Raw genomic sequence first — 26,947 nt, forward strand, 5'->3', positions numbered from 1 at the left:
TGAACTGAGAGGCAGATGGAGTGCTTTCTGTCTCCCAGCCATATGAATGCAGGATGAATTGTGTTGTGCCAAACGAACAGCAAGGATGATGTCTGCTGTTTATAGCTTGTATTTTGAGTGACTTGCAGGATCTGGGAACTTGAGTGGGATTAGACATGGAACTTTACTATTCTGAAATGTCTTAGTTAATTTGGATCATGGTTTAAAGTGTGATATAGTGGTGGTTCTGAGCCTAGCAGCCTCTAGTGGAGGCCAGCTGTTGTAGGATAGCTGTACAGTTTTGTGGAAGTCTAACTTTTGCCCAGTAATTTGGGATGGAAAAGCAGTCTCCTAGAGCTGACAAGTCAAGCAGCAAATCTCAGGTCTAAGAGTACAGGTTATATTCTCTCTAGTTGTAGAGAGGATGGTTTGTGTACCAATCCACTGACTGGTTAGTCACATTGCATTTAAAGGCAAGTTCTAGCTGGAGGGTCACTGTCTTCCATTAATGCAGTGATACTATCTCAAAAATGCCTCCAAATAGCCTCAACTATTCACATTAAATTTGCTCTAGGTCATATTATAAAAACACTGTAGGTATTTTTATTCATATTCTGTAGTTAATATTATTCCACTGACACTAGGTGAAAACTGACCCCCAGCTGGCAGGAATGATGCTTTCCAAAATATGTATAGTGGTTTTTTGGAGATAAATACCTCCTTTTGTGCCCTTTTCTTTATAAACATTTAAGAGTTAGACAAAAACAGAATTAGGAGGAGTATTTCGTGTTTACATAAAAATATGGCTGTCATGGAATTTAGCATGAAGTTCTCTTGTGTATCTTGTTTGCAGTTAGTGTCCAGAGGAACTGTAAAAATTGAATCCTTAAAAATGGGAGATTTTTTTCCTTGTTGAAGTGTAGTCCTGTCTGTCTGGACAAATCCTATTGGTGCTTTACTATGGGGAGCAAAAAGGGATATTACATTGTGGTAGGCATTCATTTCACTGTGGTGGATTGTCTTGAAAACATCTCCCAAGCAGTTTTATTCTCTTTCAAATCAATATTCCTGGGTTGTTTTTTTTTTTTTTTAAGTCCTCTTTTATTTAGCTCTAAGTAACACGTTTTTGATGTGGTCATAGACCTTGTAAAACCTGTGTGAGAAGATTTGCAAAATGGACAATCTAATGAACTGCCAGGGGATACATGAATGTGGCATGGTCACAGTGGTCTCTGCCCTTCATCTTTGCTAAAGCTCTTGGATAGTTTTATGCTGAGAATATTCTTTTCTGTCTGCAGCTCTTGAAACGCAGTATAATAAGCATCACTGCTGTAATACACAATTACCCCCTTTAGTATTGACCATAACTAATGCCTTTTTTATCTCTTTCTGTGGAGAGAGATCCCTGTAATTATAAAGTATAAAGCAAATGTCTGCTGACTTTAATTTAAATCTGTTCTCTGTATTATAAAGCCTAAGTGTAAGTCATGATGGCTGTAACAGAATAAAATCACATCTGTGAAATGAACATCCATAATGTACATAGATATTATTCCTATTAATAGCAACATTATTCTGAACTGGTGTTTTGTTCTTTAGATATGTAAAATCATTCATTTGAGGCTTCATACCAATATTTTTAGACTGAGATTCGCAGTCATCTATGCAGTATGGCCATGTAGCTGATGAGTATCTGTGGCTCCTCCTGGACTGCCTTGCATCTGTCTTTTACTGGTTTTGCAAGGGATGAGTAGCCATTTCAAAAATGTTAATATCAAAACTGAGTCACATAAAGTTATTTTAAAACCTAGTGGGTTTGCATTCCTTTGCAGCTTAGAGGGACATGAGAGATTTTTGCTTGGATTTTCCAGGTAAACTGACACTTGAGTAGGGCAGGTGTGGGCATCCAGAACAGCAGTGGGAGATGGGTCCTTTGAAGGAAGCAGGGCGAGCCTTTCTGAGATAACAGAAGGTGCCAACCAGGCATTCAAAGTATCAATGTAACTTTGTGTCATTTATCCATGTAAGGTCGTGTGTTAAGGCTGCTTGCCTGTGTGAGAGCCTGCAGTCTTGCCTGGTGACTGGCATTTTTCTTGTGCCATGATGGAAGTTTGTTTTTGACTTTCAGCTAATTAAAAGCACTTCTTTTAAAAAAAAAAACACTTGTGGATAAAATGATATTTATGCAAAAGAAATACTTAGCAAATTCATGGTAAAATTCTTTCTTGAGAAGTTTTTCCAAGCTGGCCTAGTGTAGCATTAAAATCTGGTGTGCTTTGGAGCATAAAGCACAAGCTTAAGCAGCCAAGTGAGGCCAGGCTGGAGGGTTGCTGTGACACCCCACTGTCACCCACCTGCCCTGCAGCTGGTGTAAGCAGGCAGTGGGGAGTGACAACTGAGACAGTGAGAGACAGGGCTGACTTGAGAGTGCCCATCTGAGGCTGCCTGGGGGAGTTCTGCTTTGGCGGAAGCTCACTGCTAAACACAGCCAGGGTAGTGGTGGTTGGTAGGCTCAAATTAATTATATAAGGGCTAATGTACTGCAAGCAGTATTTCACTGAATGACAGGACATTTATTGTGTGCCTCTGTGTGTTTTATTTCTGTGTACAGTGGGTCTTCTGAATGACTTTTTAAAAAGTAAAAATTAATGATAGCTGCATTTAATGCAGGGATGAACATGAATGTTCTATTTGTAAGTCAGCCTGAATGTATGGATACAAAGGGGGGCTACCAGCAAGCGAGTATCTACTGTAAAATATTGTGTGAAAGCAAAATATGGATTATAAAGATTATTGTTTTCAGACAGGTAATTAACAAATTGAAGTTCTTAACCTCACTGAATCCATGTCATTTGGTTCCCTGGCATGTCAAGAATAAACAGTTGCCAACTTCTATGATTTCCATGCTGAGTAATTTCATTTTTACTTTTCTAGCACCAAAATTCCCAGTCAAGCTGAAATGTCAAGGTTCTTTGAGTAGCCTATGATGCTGTAGTCGTACAGATTTCATGTGCTATAAATTTTACTACAGGAAATAGACAGACCAGGCTTGTCCTTAAGATTTTTGGGTTCTGTATGGATCATGTTTGGTATCTCTATGTTTAAATCCTTTTTTTTTTTCCCTAGTCTCTCTTAATTTATTACATTTGCAGTAAATAGCACTGAAAACACAAAATTACAGTAGCAGGTAACAAGTAGGTAGGCAATACACTTCCCAAGCAGGTAATAAAACTCATTGGTTTAATTATGAAGCTTTCAGTGAAAAAAGTCTCTCTGTGTCAAGACTGACAATTTAGGCATTAGGCGCTTTCTTCTATTGAAAATATGAATTAGCCAGGAGCCCTTGCTAGTTGGATTTAATGTGAAAATGAAGAGTAAAAGCAATGTCAAGTTTCCTGTATCTCCCCTTCCTACCCCTTGCATTTCCTGGCACTTTTTAGAATTCGGAGTGTCATAGCATAAGCATTCAGTCTGGTGGAACCCACAGATTTTCTTGCTTTACTTACTACTTTTCTTTCCTTGAACAGCTAATCTTGTGAACCACTGGAATTTTCCACAGACATTATCCTTTGTTCAGAGCCAGGGTGAATGAATCCACTTTGGGGAATCACCATAATCAAATATACAAATATGTAAAAGCCTTTTTTGATCCTTCTTCCAGGGAAGCTCCATGAGACATAGTGCATTGCTGAGACTAAAGATATGGTGAAACACCTTTGAATTTTGGTGAGAGCAACTCAGTTTTGATTAAGACACGGGTCATCACAGTGTACTTGAGTCATCTGTTACTTGTTCATTTGGGAAATTCTACTAGTAGAAGGAATGCAAACCCGCTGAGTGTCACTGAAAATTTGTCTTTCAGTGGCAAAAGGAAGGATACTTTTCTGCTTTATTAAGCACCGATTTCTTAAATGTGATACCATTTCTTTCAAAGATGTCTGATTTGTCTTTTTGCAAACTGAGATTCCTGTGTGTTCCCAAAGAAATTTTGATCACCATTTGTAGTTTAAAAAACCAAAAAAAGCTGAATATGAAATCTTGAGGTTTTGCACTTTACACTTTGATTTTTAGAAACAGAAATCAGTTTAGAAACTTTTCTGTAGAAATCTTATGCAGAAATAACTTAAGTAGAAGTCAAATGTCATCCCTAAGTTATCTTGGATATCAGTTCCCAAAGTTTGAATATCAACCTTAAAGTCCCCAACACCTTTTTAGTGCTCTCCTTGTTATCTGCATACAATAAAAATGCCTAGCTTGGTAATTAAAAAGCTTCAACCGGCATTTTCTTGTTTTGTCTCTTTTTTTTATTTTTTTGGAATCTATTTAGTGCATTTTCTTTGCTACACTGCCATAATACTGACATGCCACATGGAAAATTCCTGAAACTTTAAAAATAAGTTTTAATGTCGTTTTTTGTTGTCAATAAGATTCTACAAGTAGGTCTAATCATTGAAGAATTTGGGTGTAGATGGAACTATGTATTTTGATAGAATATGAAGATCTGGTTCTCTGACCATCTTAATGTTCAATATACTGTACAGCAGTGCTTTGGAAGCTTAAAATTATTTGGGTTGGAAGGGACTTTCAAGATCTCCTAGTTTCAAACCCCCTGCCACAAGCAGGGACACCTTCCCCTAGACCAGGTTGCTCAGTGCCCCATCAACCTGGCCCTGCAAGCTTGCATAGAGTGGTTTCTTGTGGGGTAACTAGCACATAGTCTGTCTCCCTCAAGGAAACCAGTGGTTTAGGTTTATAGGAGATTAGTATAGGAGTTAGATTGATGGGAGAAGGCCTGCTCATATAGCCACAACTGAACATCAGTCAGACCACACTTGCTCTCAAATTTCTATTTAAATCATAATGTGCAGAGCATGTAGTCTGGGGTGGGTTTTCTTTTTCCCTTTCTGTTTTATTCTTGATTTATGCATAATGTATGAGTGACTGCTGCAAAACAAAGAGGATATTTAGCAGCTATTAGCAGTGTTTCCTTTTTTAATGTCTGTAGATTGATTGAGAGGGGAAGAATGAGGCATAGTTTTCCCATTAGGGTATCCACACTGCTCAGGAGCTGATTCACAGAAGACCCTCTTAAAAGAAAGCCTTTGTTAGCTGTTTCTTTAAATTCTTGAAGGAAGTGGAGCTGTCAGTGAGCTGACATATCTCTTTGATTGTAGCATAGCTGGACTGATTTATTTTGGTAGAGCTTTTCTTACTGATCTCAGAATTAATGATGGTGTGTTGTACTAAAATATCTGTAACAAATTCATTCTATAAAGCTAATCCATATTCTAGGAACAGCAAACTCTGATTTTTTGTGAATTGTAAGGCACCCATAGGCAGGTGATATTAGAGTTTTGAATCTGCTTTATGTACACAGTCTCATCTCCTTATGACAGCACATGTATTTTTTTGATGGGAAACTCATGACTCATCTAGGTTGTACGGAGGTATGAATGTCAGTAGACCTGTGAAATTGTGTTGCAATCCAGTATGAATTCTGAGTTGGAATGCAAGTGGCTTTGATTTAGTAGTTTGAATTTATTTTGGAAATACAGTTCAGTTGCAGTTGAGGCCACTTAATGCAGTTTCATTAATGCAATTCCATTTTCTCTTGGTGTTTCCACACAGGCAAGCCTCCCATATGTAGCTTAGTATATGTTGATACTGCCTAATGGCACAGTAAAGAACAGTGTGGAGTGTGTGAAGCAGACTCCAATGTTTACAGAAAATTTTATTTGATGGAATATGCTAATGATGCCCACAGAAAATAAGCTGATTAATAGGAAGGGTACAGAAGTCATAAAGCCAGCAAGGAAATACAGTGTTTTTCTTCTTCCTCTCTATTTCTTTGTATGATTTTCTTACCTGTCACTTCCTTCTTGGCAGGTATGTGCACATTTTGGTAGCACTTCTGGATGTGAGTAGATTAATTTTATGTCACTTTGAACACCATTGTTTGAAATATTTAAAATTAGGCTGTGAAATATAGAAATGAATATGCACAGAAAATAACAATACTTGGGGGGAAAAAACCAGAAGGTGGAAGATGAGTGACTGTAGATAGAAGTGCTAGAGTTTGTGTTTGTTGAAGCGTGTGTTGAAGTGCTGGTAGAATTTTGAATAGCAACTTATGCTTGACCTCCCTTGTTGGCAGAGAAAATACTTTTCCTGCTGTGGGGCACATTGCCATGTTTTTTCTCAGAAGGCAAAATAGCAGTATTTGAAGGAAGATCATGTTTTCTCTGTCAAAGCATTTCCATGCATTGATATCTGTGACTTAAGCAGAACTTGAGGAAAGAGAACTTGTAAGGTGTTATTAAAATATCCTGGAGGTTATTGCTCGTCATTAATTCAGGAGCAAATGTCAGTGCAATATAAAGGTCTTGTGAGTCTTCCTGGTTTCCTAATGGCTTCCATGCTGTGATAACGTTTTAGTGCAGACGGATGTTCAGGGTCTATCTGCTGCCTTCACTACTTCTGACCATAATAAATTTCTAATTACCTGTGGAGCAGTTGAGTTGAGGAGCTTTTGGGTGGCATTGTATTGTTCTTTGTTTTCTAGCAATTGCTTAACCTCAGATTTATCTTTGAATATGGAGAAATTAATTACCCTTGTCTTAAACTGCATATGCCTATCTCCCTTGGTCTCCAGGAAAAATTGTTTGCCAGCTGATAGAAGGGTAAGCACATTCTCCACTAGCAATTGTTCATGACATGCTAATGAGTTAATATTTGTAATATCTACAAATAGCAGAACATAATTTTAATTTTTTTTCTTTAACTTATGAGGGAGAAGCAAAAGACATTCCTCATCCTTTACCAGGAGTCTGCCTTTTGCATTTATTATAAGGGCTTGCTTGTCTGTAGCTTGCTTTGTTTCCTCCCTCTTGTTTACTCTGGTCTCCCTTCCATCTCCTATATCTTCCATCTCCTGTTCCTGTGTAACTTACCTAATATGTCCCCACCGCAAATTCCAGGCTTCTGTGTTGATCTCCCATGTGTGGGTATGGCCATTGCAATATGGAATTCTCTCAGGTTAACAACAGAACCAGTTCCATTTCACAATGTCCCAGTTTCTCCTATGTGTCCATCTATGGGATTTCATGCAGTACTCACCTTTTTTTCCCCTGTTCTAAACAGTTGCCAATCCTATGCTAAACATTCAAAAAGGTGCTACTTGGTGAGAGGAATACTTCTAAGTTCATTTGGGAAAGATATATATTTGTGCCAACTATTCCTGTTCTTGCCCACTTTGCGGGAAAGATTCAGCAATTTCAGATGGGAAATAGTTTTATGTAACCCAGGATAGCTGGGCAGGTTGTGAAGTAGAAATTTTGTGCCACCTAAGGTAAGGGTTTTACAAGCTTCCGAATATTATCAGGTTAGTCTCCTTAGTATCTTCTGCCACATTTCAGTGCTCCTTTCCTCTGCTGGCCAAGTAGGAGTGTGTAAGGCTTGGAAGGTAAGAAGCTTTAATGTGATTCATTCTGCTCCTATCTGGAAGTCATTGTCTCCAGAGGATTTGTGATGGTAGCTGGTTGCTGATGTTGTAAAAGCCAAGGACTGCAGCTGGCAGGGTTTTTTTTAGCTAGCAGTGAAAGTTTATGGTGCTGAAATGACATTTTGGCAAAGCACTGCAATGTGTGTTTGTCTGCCAGTCTTATTCAGCAAAGCACTGCAGCGGGATGTTTAATAGGCATGAGTAGCAGACTGGGGCCTTAGACTGGTGTGATGATGAGGGCTGTATAAACTTCAAGAACTGAAAGGTGGAGTAAATACCTCTCTGTGGAGATAGAGATTAATATGTATTTTCAGAATGTCAATCCAATGTCATCTCCCTCCCAAAGAAATCCTGTAGGTTAAGAGGAAGAGGGAGGATGAAAGAAGTAAGGTGGGATGCTGTATTGGGACTTCCTAATTACTGGCAGTGCTGTTGTTACTATCAGAAGAAAGGAAGTTTATATCAGAATACTGGTGATGATTAGCAAATATTGTCATATGATATACACCATTTTTGTGGCTATTTTAACCACTGATTGAACTTCCTAAAGAATCTGTGGAGTAATAGATAAAAGCTTGGGCATAGCCTGCAGATGTCTGGGACTTTTTTAAAGCTGCTAAGACATAATGAAAGAGAAGAGATGATCCATCTTTTCTACAGTAAACTGTTGTTAAACTGACTTCTCACCTGCTTTCAACTGTGTTAATTAGTTTGTTAGAGGAAGTTAAGTGGCCTGGATAAGGATGATTGGTAGTAATTTTTCAGTTTTTAGGTACTTGTCTAAGAGTATTTGAAAAGTTTCCATGATATATGTGGACACTGGAATTTGTTACTGGACAAAGCTACATTGAATATCTTAGAAATGCATCTGAACATTTAGATTGCAAATATCTTTTTTGCCAGTGGCTTATCTAATGCAAAATATTCCCTGTAAGGAAACTGACAGGGAGGTGTAAGCTACTTAAGTTGTCCTTCAAAAAAATCATGCTTTTTGCAAGACTGAAGCAGGCAGAAAGCCTGATTCTGAAGTGTATTGGACATATTGATTGCCCTCCAAGTTTTTGGTGTTAGCTTTCAGAGCTATTTCCTTGTGCTTTATTAGCACATACCCTGGAGGTTTTCCAGGCTTGGGTCAGAAAAGTCAAAAATCAAGCTCAAGATGAGGAGACGCATCCAGTAAAGAACTACTTTTACCCTGCTTGGTGGGTTAGCTATGAACAGAAAGAGGAGCTGTCTGTAATTGCCTCTCCTTTAGAAGCACATAAAACAGATTTGTGCCTTTGAAGCATCCTAATCCCTCTGTCCCACCTCCCACTCCATCCTGTGTAGAAGGGGCATCACCTAGAGCAGCTGATACCATGCCAGTATTATGTCAGCCATACAGATTTCTTCTCAGGGGCTGTGGGATGAAGCAAAAGCTCTGGGCTTCTTTGGTTGACCTCTGCTATACCTTTTAATGGTGTAATGTAGTTCTTTCTTCATGTGCTCCTATTTGTAAGAAAGATAATGTGGATCTTTTATTTCCTTACTACTTCCCTGTGATGGTTTTAAGGCCCGAAGGGTTCACTGTGGTTTAAACGAACATGCATTGCCCTGGAGTGGTGTTAAAAATTCAATTAAGGTGTCAGGTTGTGTGTCAGTCATGAGAAATCTCTACTTATCCATAGAGACAGTATTTCCAACAGGGAGTCTCCATTCAGGAGGAAGGCAAGAAGCAGTGATTGAAATGAGCTATCACACCTAAAGAGAATTATTTTTACAGCTTGTAATGCAAAATGTACTTGGGGAAGAAAATGACAAGGGCAATTGAGCTGGGTTACAAAGCACTTTTAAGACTCACAGGTTCTCTTGGTTTTGTGTGAGCCTTCAGGAAGGAGGCTGGAAGCTGTAAAACTTATTAGCATCTCTGGTGTTGAGAATTCACTGTGAGCTTCTGATTGCTTCTAATTTGAAGTGTTCTTAATTATTAAGCTAATAATTTGTAATAAGTTAATACTTTAAAGGTATTGAAATTTGTGGCTTAATTGTAAGCATGTATGCAGTTGCTGGCCGGTTTGGTAGAATTTATATCCATAATGCAGTTTAAAGATGATAATGTGTGCATGAAACACTTACACTTTGCCTAATGAATATACTTCTGTCAATTAAAAATAATAACATTACTCTGGTGGCATCAAACACTTCAGTTGATTAATTAGCAACCAGCATATCTTAGCCATGTAAGAACTGTACTCAGAGATGCTTGTTTAACTCCTGTCTGACTTAGCTAATACTACAAATGGTTGATCTGAACAAATGATTCTGTTCAAATTCCTAGTAGCATCCATTTTAATGGCTGGGTCATTTTTAATTTTGTGCATGCAGCAGATCATCTTACAAATCCCTCAAGATATAACTGACCAAGTTCAGACATACTGTATGCAAATTATTTGTAGAGAAAGGTCAGAGATCAAATAGAGCTGGAGGCTGAATTAATTTCCCTCTCTGGAGAAAGTTATTCTAACAGGTCAAGTCACTGGCTTCGCACAGATCTTCAGATGGAAGAAAGATTTCCTCCCTTCTCATCCCTACCATGGTCCTAGAATTTTTTCTGGAGCGCATTTGTTGTATTTGAAGATGCTGGACCAATGCGTTGAGCAGCTAAACTCTCTTCCTTGTCCACAGCGTGGGCACAAGGCTTTATGAGCATGTATTTGCATAGCAAATGTTTAAAAGGTGAAGGCAGGAGGGATTAGTGATGGCTGTTTTGATGGCATGCAGTGCAGGGTTGTGAGACCAACAGGTGGAAGATGGAAACTTACTAGGAGCCTTAGGTCAGTTGTTACCTTTTGGTAGCGTGGAATTTATGCAACAGCTTCTTGAAATGAGGGTACTTTTTTTTTAAGCAGCATAATGTTTAATAGATTCCATGTGTTTACTTTTTTTAGCAAAAACCTAAGTAATAGCTATTCCAGTAGCTTTGAAGGAGGTCATGTGTTCAAATAGAGCTGACCTGATGTCTGAGCCAGAGTAGTGAGCTTGCTTTTTCACAGTCACCACCATAATGTTTCCTCTGTAGTCTATTTTTGGAAGGGGTGGTATGCTCATCATTCACAGGAAAGGTAACAGATTTAGCAGTGCCTCTTTCCACCTCCTACACACCATCTATGAGATGGAGTTTTTAAGTCTTAGCTGTCTCTGTAGATTTTTCCCTGAGCTGCATTTTGGATGTACGCTTTATAATACGGCTGGTTGGACTGCTGGAAATGCCAGCGGTTGTCCAAACTGAGAAACAGGGGAGGCTGGGAGAAGTAATGAAACCACTTTAAAAAGCAAAGCTTAGACCTTGCTTTGGAATCTGTTTGGAGTAATGTAAACATCTTGCTGACAGTTGAGTAGTGGTGGATTTGCTATTTCTTCTTTTCCCAGCCTCTGTGTTCCTTAGCTCAGCTCTATGCCTCTAGACTGTGTGTGGTACATTATGGGAAGGGAAGCCTTTGCAGGCCTCCTGAAGGAGAATCAGACTGGGGAATTCATCCTTGGTATGCAGGCTACACAAAGAAAATGTGGAGATCTATTGGTTATACTTGAAATAAAATGGAGTATCATAGCTGATCAAGGTGTCAGGTTAATGCATTCCACAGAGACTTAAGGACATTCAGTTTCTTCAAGTTTTCTCTGTTTATCTTGGATTTAAAGTTGGCCTAAGAAAACAGTAACTGATTTGACTACGACAGATGGTAAACCCAACCTTTCTCTGCATCCTCTAGTTAGCAAAAGTATTTGTGGGATCAAAGCCAATGGTGGCGAAAGAGCTGGGTTCAGGAAGGATGAAAAGACTGGGTAGGGGGTATTTGGTGATTAGGGAATGAGTGGGAAGAGAAAAGGTAATTCTCGATTCCCCTTGCATTCAAGCACCATGAGGCAACCTCTAATCCTGTTTCCCTGGGGTATGGGATACTGGCACAGAACTCGCTCTCCAGAAATCTTTCCTCTTCTGGGAACACAGAAAAAGGGCTCAAACTGTGATATGGGAAATGAAATGGATTCCAACTTTGTCTAACATTGATAATAAATGTGAATCCCTTGGGAAGAAATTGCATTTTAGGTCCTTTTTTTATAAGTGCTCTGCGTCTGTCCTGATAATTGCCAGGAAACTTATTTGTAGCAGAGCTTTGTGAGTGCTGACTGCTTTTGAATGTCTAGCCTAGCGCTTAACACTGGAGTAGTTTGGAAAAGCAGGGCATTTGAGTGATTGTTTTACAGGAACATAGATTCAACTAAGATTTCAGATTATCTGAAAGGATCTATGCAGCGTCCATCATGCCATGTCCTCCACTTCTGCTTTCATGTTCCACTCTTCAATGCCTGAGGCATATTTTGAGCTCTCTGCAAACCATCACATCCACCCAAATGTTCCTAGGTTGTATGCTGACATCTCACTAGCTCACCTAATTAGTACCTCTTGCACCAAGGAGAAGGAAACTCATCAGATTCTGAGGATCTCGAGTTTGAATGGGTTTGTATGCATGAAAGGACAAAAGAAATTTTCAAAGATTATTAAGTTTAAGAAAAATCTACAGCTATGTGCTTTGGTAGTATTGATTATCCATGTTAGAAATAAAATCTGATTACCTTCTAAGTTTTCCAGTAAGTTAAAATCTGTGCAGTGACTTCTATATCCTGTTAAAATCTGGGCCTTAGATCCATCTGTCCTGCAAGCGCTCTTGTGTCCTGTAGAGGAGCCCTATCCTGTTGGTTTCCCATTGGGTGCAGAATGTTTGACCAGCTATTTCATCAGTCCAATACAAAATCATATTGCTCTTTCAGAGAATCGTGGAATGACTTGAGTTGGAAGGAACCTTAAAGATAGTCTGCTTCCAACCCTCCTGCCATTATCCTTCTTGCTCCTCTGCCATGCTCTCTGTGGCAGTCCTGTGGGAGTAACGATGACTGCCGTGTATTGATAGACATCCATCTCCCCTTTGCCAGGATGGCAAGGGGAGTGACTGTCCATCACTGGAAGTGGTATTGACACTTGGGAACTGCTGACTGTCTCAACAAAGTATAAAGAATTTACACAGTGTTTGTTATGGGCACTTCCTGCCCCAACCTCCCAGGTAGACTGGTAGGAGATCAGAACTGGATTGGTGCTTTCCTGCTTTTCTTACTAGTCACAAATGTGCAAGTCAAGGTAAGCTTTTTATTACCCTAATGCTCAGCTTCATTTCTGTAAATCTATCAAAGGCTGCCTTGCTTGTCCATGGGTGAACAGGAACAAGACTTTTATCCACAGTGGCTATGCAGGAGAAATTGAGTATATAGCTTGGCTTGATACATCTTTATTAAAATGCCTCAATGATCCAGGAGAAGTAAGAGCTCATGTAGACTTTTAGGGTTTTCTCTACATTTAGTTGAACGTATCTGACATTCAAGGAGAGGAACAAACCTGTCATAGCATTTACCAAACATTTTTCAGAAGGAAGAAAACTTGAAATCGTTTGTATTTTTTTGTTTTGACATGAACTGTCTACTACTTGCAAAAAACATTTCAATGTAGCTGTTAAAATCATGACTGTGTTTCAAGCTACTGTATGTAGCATATTTATGAACAGCTTCTATGTTGCAGTATCTCATCTGTTATGTCCCTTATTGTAAGGCCATCGTGTAACTTCTGATTGTGATATCTGAGATGCATTGGATTGTTTGGGGTTTTTAAAATCTCTTCTGGATGAGAGGCAGGAATTTGGCTGGCTCATCTCCAGACATTGTGGTTTGTCTTTCAAAACACCCAGCTAGCTGTTGGTTGCTCTTTGTTAGAACACACTGTGCTTTCATGAAGCTTCATTCTGCGTGTGCCCAGCATTTGAGACTGATTTGAGAAGTGAGGGCAAAGAAGTGGAGAAATACAAGCTATCTTTGACTAAGAGAAGCTGTCTTCCTCACAATGAGGCATTGCATGAAGTTCCTTCCCTCACTTGTTTTGGATCAGTAGCTAACGGAAGCTTTGAAGGACTGCTAGTCCTGCTAGGATCCAGACTATGCAAAAAGTGAGGGAGATGAACCAAGAAGCTCCTGTCTTAGCTGATGACTTGATTTCTCAAAAAGCAGGTTGCTTCAGTTTCAAAATCAAAGGACAGGAGTGCAACACCTGCATGCTCTGTGGACTGGCCCTGAAAGACTTGGGATGTGCATGAGAATCATTCACCTTAAAAACATGCTCATGCTTAAGTGTGTGATTCTTGTGATTGTCTTTGTTCAGGAGTGCTAAACAGGCTTAAGTGCATTAGTTTGTTAATGATGAAACTGAAAGTGCATCAAGGGTAAGACTGTTCTTCCTCAGCTACCCAACAGTGCTTTGGTGAGCAGATAAACAGAACTGCAGCCACTGGGGCTGCTCAAGAATGCATGAAGTTTTGACAGGTGCCTGTAGGAAAAACAAGCAGAAGTGAATGGGCGTATTGATAAGATAAAATAACATACACATCTATAGAACTGGTTATGTACAACTAGCATATTTTAAGAATGCTAGTATGTAATTTTGTAGTTGTTCTGGTTAACAGTAGGCTTTCTCACTCAGGTCTTTAAGTGTACTGGCTAAGAGGAGTTCATAGTTTCATTAAGTAACGTCAGCCCTTAGGATGTTTCCATATCTGGGCTTTTTTGAACTCTGTATTTGAACAGTTGTGACTTGTTTCTGCTTATCTTTTACTGTTGGAGCAGTGCATGCTGCGGTGTTCAAATTTTTGTTAAGAATCTCAACCATTGTCTGGTAAAGTTGTATATGAGAGAAATTGTAGTAATTGTCCATGACAAAACAAGAAACGAAAACCCTGAGTTTTGCCACCAGGCATTATTGAGTGATGATTAAATAAGTCTCTAGAGGGTGGAAATAAATGGGATATGTAATTTTTCTGGCTTTAAATGTGACCTGAAAATCTTTTGTTCTTCATTGTTCCTTGTATTGTTCATCCATAGTATCTGGAATGTTGCCTTCTCCATTGTAGGAGTCAACATCAGTCATCTGGGCAGCTGCTCTTTCAGACGCATCAAGCACTGGGTGGATAACATCCAAGTAGTACAGAGCAGCAAATAACATCATAGTCTTACCATGAAAGATGGTGTTGAGGTCTGTTAAATTTACCTCTTGTTCCCATTTAATATGCCTGGCTGCATGAAGAAGGGCTATTATGAGCCTGTCAGCTGTCAGTTCTGTCTTGTACTCTTGATCAACCTGGTATATCTTCTAGATTGGCAAGGTTTAAAAGCAACTAGAACTGACTAAGAACAAGAGGGTAAGGCTGGTACAGTGACAGCTGGTGGCAGTCAAGTTTTCTTACTTCCTTTGACAGTAAGTTTTTATTTCACTGCTTGTTCAGCCACCTCAGTGTGGACTGTCACTCTTTGACAGCAAGTAAGGATGATCTTGTCAGTCAAACCTACTCAACAGAAAACTTGTTCCATTTACTTGGTGTTTCATTTCTATTTTGCCATTTGTTCAAAATTGTTCTGATCTTGGAGTACTTCATTATGCCAAATAAATAGTTTTGTTTTTAAAGACTGTGTAGACTGAACATCTGAGAATCTGAGATAATTTGGTGCATGGCCATATTTCTTACCGAATACTTTATTCTATTTCTTGGTCATCAGTAGTAACATAATTGGGATATTAGTAAAAAGTACGAATGCCAGGCAGCACGATCTTCTCGTCAGGGAAACTGCTTCTTAGCTGTGAATATATAAAATAATGATCAGTCAAGCATTGCACAGAAGTGCTTTGCAATTAAAAAAACAGCACAGATGTTAGCTATGCTCTTGGACAGATCACCCAGACTGTCATCTCTTTGCTTTCCTGAAGTTCTATTGTATCTATATGCATTTAGTCTATTGTGATGGCATGTACTGCCTTTTAACTCTTTTTCCCTTCTGAAAGATCACTATATTAACTCTGAGGTAAGTAGTAGTAACTTAGAACTCTACTGCCTTTTTTTTTTTTTACTGCTTTCCCTTCCACCTTTCCTAAGCCAAGCAGTTTGGTTCTTTATTGCCTTAGACTCTGAAATACAGTAAGCTATTAGAGTCTTCTTCATACTGTCAGAGAAGGAGACAATTACTGTGAGGTAATGGGAGGTTTTGATTTGAAATGAGATAGTGATCACAAGACTGGTTGCTTTTGAGTTTTCAGATACTTAATGAAGCCAGAATAGTAGAATAGTCTATCTTCTAGTCCTTTTCCTTGTCCATCACTGGAAAAAAAAGGTGCTTAAGTGGAAATGGAAAGGAGGGCATTTTGTGGTTCCTATGAAGTTTGGATTATTTGATTTTTTTTTTCAGTCTTATTACTGATAATCAAGGATGAAGACATGTTTACAACAGGGGGGCATTCCAGTGCAGTAGATATGCAGCTCCTAAAATATCTGTGAGATGTGTAAAACTTTGCACCAAAGTAGTGACATTTTTAATTTCAGGGACAGAATTTTGCCTTGCTTGTTTTTACCATGACTTCTAGAGCATCTACTAATTCTATCCTCCTTGTGATTTAAGTCTCACCTTAGTAGTTGGGCTGTAGTTGAAGTGTTTGCTATCAGAACACACATGCAGTACTATTCTGTGCATGCCTTTCTCAACAATCTTTGTTCTGTGTCACATTATTTAGACAGGATTGGCTCAAGTGCCACAAATGAATGTCAATTTCTGTTTGAGAAAAAAGATGGGAAACTGAATTAAGTGTTCAGTGTCAGTTAGTATTTAAAGGTACAGTTAAAAAGTACATATTTAGGCCACCTGAACAGGCATCAGTGCAGACAAGATAGACATGGGTGCTACAGAAAAAACTGTATTTGTATGACCCTACTCTATTACAGAAGATGGTGAGCACGAGTCCTAGTCAGTCTTTCAGCATTAACTAATTACCTCTGAGTCCAATCCTTGTGGAGAGCAAATCACTTCACCTCTTGCATGGCTGGGGAGGAGGATGCCTTGTGCCTTGGTGGATTGCGTTGAAGAGGAACATACACAGACTGGTGTTGGCCTGAAGCTGCTGTGTCAATACTTTTCTTTCTGTACTTGGGTAAGCATTGACCAGACCCACAAACACCATGTTTGAGTCATAGGGGTCATCCTCTAAGCAGCCCTGGTGCTTTCCTCACACACAGTCTGAACTGTAAGTAGAACACAGTATTCTTTGGGTCTTTGGGTGAAGATTCCTGTAATGGTTGTCTGAAGTCACACTGTATCCAAAAGAGCGTACTTTGGATGGATGGAGTGGAATAAACATTGCTGTGGCATGTGAATCTCATCTTGAAGTTGCGGGACATGCAGGGCATGGTCTCACTCTTCCTTGCCAGGAGGTATTTTCAGTTAGGGAACTTCCTAGCCGGAGGTGTCAGAACCATTGTATGAAAAGTGCTGTTTCCCTGTGGTACCTCTCAACTTGTCGAGCAGTTATTTGAATTCGTGTAACCATCTGCAGCCAGAGTCCCACGTGAAGATTTTTATTGTGGTACTGGTGGCTGTATTGGATGTCCTTTACTTTTCATCTGTGAAGACAGCTGATCTATCATTCCTTATCTCTGTGCTGTTTAGCAGGCAAAGGTCAAGTTGATGACCAAAGAAATATGAAATCTGAGCTCTTTGAGATGATCTTCGTCCTGATATTTTTTGACGTTAACTGAGTTTCTATTTGCACTTCTTGAAAAATACTTTTATGTAACTTGCTCATCCAGTAGAGCTGAGCTGTTCTTGTTTTAGACTGAATGATTATAAGAAAGTAGTGGAGGAGAAGGATAATGTTCCAGTCTTGGTTGTGGTAGCCGTCTTTTTCCTGCAGTATTTTCTAATACTTATTTCAAAACTTTGTTATGCAGAAATTTTAGTTGTTGTGTCCATAAATGATGTGTGAACAGATTTCAATTTCCGTTAGTTTGCCCATTATTCAAAATTATTTGGCTGTTTCAGCCTATCAGTTGCTCTGTCTGCTGTTTGCAGTTTATTTGCACCGTGCATTTGGTCACTGATTGCACGGAATGTTCTTGCTCTTGGATAGAAAGTCTTCCAAACTCACAAAGCCTTTTTTAAAGGAGCTGTGCAAATACATTACTGCATGCGTATTTGCAGTGGCTTCTCATTTGTATGATAATAGAATGTAAATAAGAGGAATGATGAATGCTGTTGAAATGGTTAAAGAGTTGTTTGCATGAGTGTTCTGAAATATTTCGTAATGGATTAGTGTGATTGCAGCTTCTCATGGATACTTTTTAAAATAGGCATTGTAAAGACAGTGTCTTCAAGTTTTGGGTGTTATGAGCTTTAGCTGGATGCTGGTTTTGTTGCAAGACTTACTGAGAGAGAAGAAGAGTTTAAAAGTCAGAAAAATTAACTTAGTTTTCTGACCTAACAGCCAGAAGTGAAGGGGAGATGTGGTGTCTCTGAGCTGTCATTTGGGTATTTTTGGGATTTTACACATGTATGTAACAGTTACACTTGGCTCACGTTTTCAAGATTTCCTGCTACAAATAGTTGTGGGGTTTTTTTAAAAGTGAGATTTGAGGCTTATGAACAAATTATTTCTGGGATAAATCTGGGAGTTTAATATTTGAGATTCAGTTTTTAGATTGTTGTTTTCCTGTTCTGCTCCAGTAATCAGAATTTCTTTCACTTCATTACCACTTCTAAATCTGTGACTAGTATGCTGTCTTTTCTATCACAGATCTTTTAAGGAAGATATTTTTAAAAAATCATTTTAGTAACTGATGAGACACCTTCCCTCACATTGTAACACTGTCATTTATTGTTATTCTTTCTTTACAGCTTAAATTCAAAAGGCTTTGGTTTGTTTCAAATCAATTTGAGTTAATTTTTAAATTAAGATTTTTGAGGTACAACACCAGCTGCCTGGGTAAAATCTAACTAGATTAATTTAACTGTGCACGCTTAATCAACTGATTTTATGATTCTGTGCCAAAAGAGCAATCTTGTTGGGCAAGATTTGATCTGGTGTTCTATTGCCTATGCTTCTGTTTCCATCCAGGAGCAGGATTTTCAGCTGTGTGTAGTTTTTGGCCGTTGCAGTCAGTGCAGGAGTTTCTGACTTTCTCTGTGAGAGAAACTTCAGTGCCTCTGGTGCAGTTCTCAAATCCTCACCCACACTGTTGATTTTTTGCTCATGGAGTGCCACTTGACTTTCATCAATGCTTATTGTGGACCACCTAAGCATCTGGTCAAGTATTTGATAGAATATTTGGTCAGAGGATATCAGGACTTTCAAAAAGTGTTAAGGTATTTCACTTCTAGGTGCTTGGTACTTTTTAACATTGTTTGTGTAGGTTTGTGCTAGTTATTTTACTCCTTCTTCCAAAACAACTGGAGAGAAGGCATCCTTCAAATGTGATGCTCTTACTCTGAGGCTGTGAAAGAGAAGCAATGTTTGCATGAGAAAGTGAAATAACATACACATTTTAGCTTTTTAATGATGCCTTTCTCTCCCATCAGCCTCTGCTTACTGTGCAATGGAGGCCTATTTTTGGCAGTGGAGAAGCAATTCAATGAAGATTTATTTGCAGATAACTCTGCATTTTTGACTGTTTCCCTGTAAAAGAATCTTAAATTGCTGGTTGTTCTTTTAAAAAGCACAAACTAATTAGTTGTTTCTCTCTCAGCAGCAATAAAATCAATCATATCATTTCAGCATTAAAAATTAGATCCCTGTCCAAGGCAATTGTTGAGTGACCCATAATTAGGATTCTAACTTCAGGGTGTCTAATCTGAGATTACTTATTCTGAAATAGGGATTCCTAAAGGGCTTCCAGTGGGGCGCCTCAGTGTTACTAATTGTGAACCACTCTTAAATGAACACTGCTTTGGCCAAAATGTCCAACAACAAAAATTCCTCCAGTTGGTGATTAAAACCCCACACTCCACCCAAATGCATGCCACAAATAAGTGACATACTCCTACCATGACAAAATTAGTTGAGGAGAAAAAAGACTGATGGTAAAACTGATAAATGTCATCTTTGTTAGCATGGGACATGTAGGAGCCTTCTCTAAAAAGGAGGATTCAGTGCTCTGTGAATAGATGAGTACAGTATGTTAAGGCTCGTGAATAACATAGTAAATCTCAGTGTCTTGCATTATGCAATGTGATGTTGGGAATGTTATTTCTCAGTGCTTAATTTGTAAGATGTACTGTTCTGCCAGCTACAACGCAGCACTGAAATTAGTGCTCCTTTGGGGGAAAGGAAATGAAATAAGGTCACTGATTTTGTTTGTTCAGGCCTCTGAGAAAGATGGGATTTTGTTGTGTTCGAAACAGATGTGGTACAGAGTTGCCAGGGGCTCCAGGGACTCCAAGTGCGTAGAGTGTGAGTACAAATGAGGACGGGTCAGACAGGAACCTTCTTGACTGTGGCCCTAGTGAGAGAGCCCTGAGGTGGCATCTCCCCCTCTCTGGTACTACCCAAGCTCACAAGTGGAGAGTTGGAAACCATCATGGACTGTTAGCTTTTAGTCAAAAGGAATGTTCTTTTAGGTAAGATAAACTTCTTAGCCAGACCCTTCAGATTTAAATACTAACGGTTTCACCATCACAGAGTGACTGAGAGAAAGCAAGGAGCATGTAAAATTGAGATTTTTCTGAAGCCTATAGCTGTAGCCACTAGGGTGAAAGGAGCAATTGTGATTTTAGAAGTTGAGGGGGTGAGCTTTTCACTATGTTGGCTTAATTATTTCCCTTAAAATTGCTTAGAGTTCAGCGTCTTTTATGCTTCAATTAAGTTATTCCCTGTTAGAATACAATTTGATATGTAATTCTGCAAGTTTTATTAGGGTTTTTGGTCATTTTTTTGAATGACGGGAGAAACTCTTGAGGAGTCTGACTCAAAAAGAATCAAGGCAAACTGAGATTTAAAATGGGGGTAGCAGGGAAATAAGAAATGTCCACAGTGTGTGTCAAAAATATCTTCTGTGAACGTCCTAGTGATGAGTTATGACTCCTGCTGGAAACTGGTGAAGAAATCACTGCACCACTAAAACATGGGACTGCATGTTCAGCCAGCATAACCCTACTGTGAACAATTTGAACTCAGCGTCAGCTACCTGGTGAAGTCTGACCCTAGAGCTTTGCTTTTGTGGCATGGCCACCAAATGTCCCAAGGAGGAGCATGCAACTCACAGGTGATCCACTTAGCTACACCTTGAGGAACCAACTCCAGATCCTGCACAAACAGAAAATAAACCCACATAGTCATTTCAGCAGAAGAGAAGCCACTGATACTACATGCTCTCCACCTTAATTTTTCTTCTACTAAGGACAATGAACAAAAGTGCCAGGGATTACAGAAGGAATGGCAGGCAGTGTAGTTCCTGCAAGCATTTAGTGGACTATTTTTCTCTGGTTGAAAGCATGGGAGCTGAATGAATATCAGAGTTCATAAATTACACTAAGTAATGAGGGGTTGTGGCCAAAACAGAGATACACAACTTGTGGCTAAGGTAATTAATGGAGGTGCATAACTGGGAAAACAATCTACATTTTTCCAAAGAACATCAAGTGAAAATAATAAAAAAACCCTGTTAGTTTAACAGGCAAAAAAAAAAGGCAGTGTCAGCATCTGAAGTGATCAGCAAAGATCTGGCAGGGTATCCAATGCAGAGAATGTGGCTGAAAAACAATTAAAGGCTTCCTTTTTCTTCAGGAACAATAGGAGTTTTGGCCAAAGAAAATAAAAAAGGAATATTCATCCTGAACCACGTTATTTGGGTGGTACACAAAGTTTCATACGGCTCCCCCTAAAAACTTCTTTAAACAAGGAAGACTTTGTTCTGTACATGGGATTTTTATCCCTTTTCCCGGCTAATGACAGGGAGGGAGCTGTGTGTGTGAAGCTATCTGCTAGCAGGATTTTCTTCAGAGACAATACGGCGTTCAAAGGACAAGGACAATTTTTCCATATGGTGAAACTGAGGAAGATAGAATACGTCAAGGCTTTGCTAAAGCATCTTTAGATGAGCTGGAGTGTAGTTATGAAGCTGGTGTATTTTGGACATGTGATCATTAATACTTAGATGTTCTGTCCTGGAAAACAAGCAGTGACACTGGCAATAGTGCAGGATAACTTGCTTGATGGCAGACAAGCACGTGGTCAAAAGAAGCTCCACAAAAATATGGGAGGTGGCATTTGCAGCTGGTGACCCCATAGTGAACTCTGTGCATCCTCACAGATGTCAAGAGAAAAACAGAAATTAATATACTGTGTAGTACTGTAAAAAAACAAGCAATTTCCTTGAATTATTGTTCTGGGGGAAATGGGAACAGTGATACTCAGTTAAGGATTAGTGCAGGAAGCAGGGAAGAAAATTCAAGGTTGGACAGATCAGGTAAAGATTTTCCCAGGTTCTTTCAGTAATGGTTGTAAATGAAATGGCTGATGCTGAGCCCAAGCTGCCTCTGTAACAAAAAGGATCACTGAAACAACTTCCATAAAAGTAAGATAACTTAAGGGCATGTTGCTAGGCAAAATTAATCTTTAACTCCAGAGCTTAAAATGCCTTGGATGCACTTGAGCTTTGAAATTTAGATCTATGGATGGAGGCTGCTGGGGAAGTAGGAGGAACAGTTCTGGTCTATCAGAAACAGACTGCAGCTTTACATTTAATCACTGACAATCTAATCAGTCTGTTTCCCTACCTGCAGAGCTGGTAGGATGTTTCTGCCTTCTGTGTAAAAGACGAGCTTGGCATGCCATTGTAAGCAAGGGAAGACTTCTGCAGAGGTGAACATCAACACAGTGTTTAGAAAAAACATTCAGAAGGCTGAAATTCATGAATGTGGGTGACTGAGTTTTATGGACTTCGTTTGATCTCACTTTAACTCCACAACCGAGCTTCAGCACCACTCCTCCCAAGAATCATTCCTGTGCAAGGCAGGTTAGGCCTGGATATTTTGTGTTGAGTGATCAATTGGCCAGAAGGTGATTAAGTGAAGATGGAGTCCCCCAAACACTGGAGTTCATAGGTAGCATAATGGTAATGTTAGGAAAAAAATAAAAATTGAAGCATTATGTGGAAGTGATGGGAAGACCGATTGAATGTAAGGAGGTGTCTGAAACTGTCTTGCTAGCTTTGGGGTTTTATTTATTTCTTTATGATTTTGAGTAGTTGAGAGATCCCTTTCCTCACTTCATTCACATATTTCCCATCAGAATCTCTAGAGAAATAGTGATCAAAACCCAAGACTAATAGTTTCATCAAACCTGTGAGACTTTTCCTTTCATTATACCATGGTTGTTCGATGAGTAAGGATACCTTTTGCTATTTCAATTATTTTTTCATATTGATTTAACCCAATAAAATCTTAAGATAATAAATTATTTCCTGTGCTATTTAAGCATTTTTGTTTACATATGTTCTTTTCTTTGATTTTATGCCAAATAGCAAAGAATTATTTTCTATATTTAGGTACATGATTATTTTAAAGAAGGAAAAAAGTATAAATCTGTAAACTTGTGGATGTCAGGCTAAATTTCTTCTTAAAAAATGTTATTTTGCAATTGATAGAAGAAGCTTTTCCTCTTTGTATGGTGTTGCTAGGAAATGGCTGTGTAAGATCCCCCTAATTACTCCCACTTTGCAGGCAACTTGACTTTTCCAATCAGGCAAAGTTACTACAAAGAGACAGGACCATACTCTTTTTGCCTGTGGTAGGGACTCATTCTTGGTTTTTCTTGCAGTTCTTCTGTAGCTACTTGGCGGTGATTTGTGGACTCTGCTTACATGGTCACTCTAAAAAACCACTTCCTCTGCTCCTCCCACACTCCACCACATAACCGCTCCCTCCTAGGACCAAGGCTGTGATTTCCCTGTGGTTCACTGCAGGATAATTGAAGGACTGGTGATGTGGAGAAAGGTGCTGCCACTGGCCTTTTCTTCAGCTACAGTGTGCTTTCTGAAATTGTGATATTTTCCAATATCACTGCTGTTTCCTACATGCCTTCACCTGCACTAACATTCAAGTTAAGAATTCTGGTGATGCTAGAGCAGTTCATATGATGCAGATACCTTGTGTTAAGGCTAACATTATTATTGTCATTTCTAAGCATCCAAGACTGTTAAGCCTACGACATGGATGACAGCTCAATCCAAAACTGACTAAGTTTTTGGCAGTTATGGCACTGACTCTGGATCTGAGCCTTTTTCTTAATGCCAAGTATGTTAGCTCTAAATGGTTTTGATCAGGTAAAATATAAACTTGGAAAAGTGACACTAGAAGAGATGTTTGTTTTCTTGTTGAAAAGCTTGGAAAGTTGTTGTAATTTGCAAGCTGACTAATTAGCTCAAAGATGCCTTCTTGAGATGTATTGGTGACTACTGTTGATGGCAGTTGTTGAATGCTGCCCAGGTAGGTGGTAATTTGATTTGCAGTAAATTAAAAAGATGGACTCCTGAATGTGTGGATGTCTGTCTGCTTCCCTCTAACAACTCTACTGGCAGTAGCAGCCAGAGATCAACCAAGCAGATCATCTCATGATCTCTCCTCTCTCTTCTCATTCCTAAAACTAATGTCTAAAAACTGACCATAATTTAAATGATTGATCTAGATGATCTGCACTGACAGATGCACAATTAAAAACCTGGCCTGGTTTTCGGGAAGGACTAACTGAAGAGGTTTGCTTTGAGAAACAGGTTTCTAAAATGTGTCTTGTTTTGAATATTCAACTACCCTCTGATATTTCATCCAAAAGAATTCTCTACAGGCAACTAAAAATTTCTTGTCTCCACTGGCAGAGTTACTTGCAGTGGATAAACTACAATGATATACATGTCCAATGTCTAAGCAATTTTGCTTTACAGCACAGTTAAATTATATTGCTAAATACAATATACCATATAAGATTTCAAATTTTCTATTTCCACGATGTTTTACACATTTTGCCTGTACTTTCTTAATCTAGTGTAATATTATAAGAAACTCCTGGTTTGGTGATGTAGGTTTTGTTTGACATATCAAATAAATGTTTTAATTTTAGTGCTGCTGTTCTACCAATTTCTGTATTTCCCACTGTGAAGAAACATGTCTTGGTCTACATGGCACTCAGGAAACCTCTGTGCACAAAATTGTGTATTAGAAATGACAACAAAAAAGTCGTAACTTAGAAAATAGATTGAAGCTTGCTGCTTGTGCAGCAGGAAAGCACAAAATTCATTAAATAGTTAATGAGCTCAGTAGTTTTAAATGTGAGGGAGAAATGGCTTTGCTTTATTGAGGCTGGAAGGAGAGAGGGAGGTGACTTTGTAAGAAATACTCCAATTCTCTGAAATCCTGGTTTTCCTCTCTCTCTTGGCAGGGGCAGGGGGCAAGCTGTAGCAGTAAGAAAATTACTAAATTTGCTGTTTCATTTTGGAAAATATAGATAGGAAAAGACAAGAGATTTTGAAAAATTCATTGCACAAATCACAGTGCCATAAAGACCAGGACTTGATTGTGTGGAGGATCAAGTTCATTCTTCTGTGTAAGTATTCTTACACAGAATGTGTAAGAATTATATGTGTTCATTTTTCTGTGAATTCAAGTGTGCATATGCAAAAAGTCTTGAATGGGATTTGGATGCCAGGGTGCTGTGGTTAAGTTAAGCTCAGGTGGTGGCTGTTGTCAGTTTAATCTTCGTTGTGGAAGCCCCACTGCTTGGGCTGAGTGAGGGTTGTGGGGTGCAGGGCAGTATCATCTTCCTTCAAGTCTCCTTGTGCCGGCTACCTTGGCTCGTGCATATTTCTTACTTAACACACATGGCATTAAAATATCTCCTAACCTGAGGGTGAGTACTGTTTTCTGGCTGTGATAGATGCCGTTGGTGGTACAGGTCTAGCATGAGTCAGACATGAGTCAGAGCCTCCTGCAGAGATGCAGGCTGTAACATGCATGCAGGGAACAGAACGCTTTCACATAGTGCAGCCCCTACTTGCCAGTTCAAACGGGAGGAGCAGGATGATGGGGTTAAAGATTTGGGATCTTATTAAATGCAAAGGATGAGGCTGAGGTTTTGGTTGGCACCTGTGCTAGGGATGCAGTGGGGAAAGAGAGCAGGTTATAATGGATGTGTTTCCCAGCTGATGGCTGCTCTCAAAGGGACCCAAATCATTGGGTCCTAGCTCAGCTCTTCTGAGTTGTTGAAAAACACCTGTGAGCAGCATTTGCTGGGCTGCCCTGCTCCACCTGCCAGCCAAGGTGTGCTGGTGCCTCTCCAGTGCCTACTGCGCTTGTCATGAGCTGCACCCTGGTCTCAGCAGGCAGTGGGCAGTGACATACTTCGTGTTTCAGAATAGAAAAAGCTTTCTTCACTTTATATAAAAATAAAAGCTGTGTGAAGCAACTGAGTAAGATGTAATCGTGATAATGTAATGTTGGCAAGAGAGGCAGAAGCTGCACTTGATAATGATAATGAGACTGTAATCAAATATGGGGCTCGGTGTTTGAGTATTGCCTGGCTTCCAAAGGCACGGAGTTCAGTTGACTTCTTTGTCATGAGTTATGCCTGTGTATAAATGTGGCTTGCAACAGGATTTTTTGGATATTCTGTGGTCATAGTTAAAAGCAGATTTTTGAGAGATTCAGTATGCTACCCTGGGACTTAAGTGTTGTTATCCCTCTGTGGAAGCTGAGTTACTCTGAAAGATAGCTCCTGGAGTACACTTAATATCATAACAAATTTTAGCAGTTAAATTCTATCTAAATAGTTCTAACTCTTCTGCTTTTCTGAGCTGCTGACTTGCACCAGTTTACTCAAGCATCAAGTGTATTGGATTTTTTTTAGTTTATTTTAAACTGCTATTGTATAATTTTGATTATGAGAGCTGAGAGCAGAAGAAAAACACCCAATATCATGAGGAGGGTGACTAATGTTGGCAACACTGGTGATGCTGATAGACATTAGAAGATAAAAGAGAGCAGATGGTGTTTCATGATTTTTTGAGTGCTTTGCTTATCTTTGTGTCTCTAATGCAGTCTTTTGAAGAACATTACCTGAATTTAAACCTTTTCCTTCACTTGCCAAAAAGAAAAAGTGAGAATAATCATAATGTTTTCAAAGCAGAGATGCTTTTGTGGTTACATCTGGTACCTAGAGTGCCTCTGCACGTGTGCAAATATTTGTGCTTGGAAGTCACTGCTTTGTATCAGCAGTGAGCTTTTTTTTTTTTTTTACTTTTCTCTCCAAGGCTTCCCAAAGAAAACAGAAATCACAAGTAAACATGGCATGCCCTTGACTTCAAACCCATGGCAATCCTCTGGGATGATTTTCCTTTGTAGCAGTGCAGAGCACATCACGCTTCCAAGTGAGTGTCAAGAAGCAGTCTGGGAAACGGAGAGGTTATCCAGGGAAGGGACTAGGAGCTGGTTCCTGCTGTGCAATTTGTAAAGAACAAGCATCAGAGGGCCTTTTTTTTTTTTTTTGGCTTGTGCACTTTACAAACTACAAAATATGTTCTTTCTCAGTAG

The 26,947-nt window shown here is 39.3% G+C and overlaps 1 protein-coding gene across 1 annotated transcript in view; it reads left to right on the forward strand.

The window, feature by feature from the left end:
- SNCA (synuclein alpha) overlaps nt 1-26,947 on the forward strand; it is a 62,057-nt gene that overhangs the window by 15,916 nt on the left and 19,194 nt on the right.

The sequence above is a fragment of the Chamaea fasciata genome, unplaced genomic scaffold (assembly GCF_029207755.1).
Source record: "Chamaea fasciata isolate MVZ Bird 193981 ecotype frontalis unplaced genomic scaffold, bChaFas1.0.hap1 SCAF_6, whole genome shotgun sequence".
NCBI lineage: Eukaryota > Metazoa > Chordata > Aves > Passeriformes > Sylviidae > Chamaea > Chamaea fasciata.